Here is a 619-nt window from a genome sequence, read left to right on the forward strand (position 1 = left end):
TATATCAAATTGTAAACACATAAGAACATAAGAATGGAGGAAACTGCAGCACCCCTATTGACCCATATTAGGCAGCCTCGTTTACACCCGACCCATCTCGCTCATATAACTGTACAACCAATATTTGAAGCTCCCACCGTGTTCGGTTTAATGATGAAATTCGGTAACTTGTTCCACTCATCCACTACTCTATCCCCCAAAAAAAAAATAAGGGGCTCACCAGGGATCGAACCTGGGACCTTATGTGTGTTAGACAGATGTGATAACCACTACACCATTAGCACTTCGTTAGACAGATGTGACAACCACTACACCATTAGGTTCAGGGTTCAGAGGGCGGAGTGAACGTTGGTTAGGGTAAGGCAGAAGGTCGCCAATAGCCACATTGGAACCACAACACTGCCGACCATCTGCAAGAACTAGAAGGGAAGAGTCAGTATGAAGGTCTACCACAGCTATTACGATTGCTTTTCCCAAAGAATATAGAGGTTTCTATATTCCTTGGCTTCTCACCTCCCTTTCTCTTCAACCTCCTCCTCTCCCCTACTCTCCAACTCTCCTCCTCTCCCGAATTCTCCGACCTCCTCCTCTCCCGAATTTTCCGACCTCCTCCCCTCCC

At 46.7% G+C, this 619-nt stretch overlaps 1 non-coding gene across 1 annotated transcript; it reads right to left on the bottom strand.

Annotated features, from left to right (window-relative positions):
- Nucleotides 1-211: 211 nt before the first annotated feature.
- Trnav-aac lies at nucleotides 212-284 on the bottom strand. The gene has a single exon. It is a non-coding gene; the product is annotated as a tRNA-Val (tRNA).
- Between the last annotated feature and the right edge of the window lie 335 nt (nucleotides 285-619).

This window comes from Homarus americanus, unplaced genomic scaffold (assembly GCF_018991925.1).
Source record: "Homarus americanus isolate GMGI-L3 unplaced genomic scaffold, GMGI_Hamer_2.0 scaffold367, whole genome shotgun sequence".
Classification (NCBI taxonomy): Eukaryota; Metazoa; Arthropoda; class Malacostraca; order Decapoda; family Nephropidae; genus Homarus; species Homarus americanus.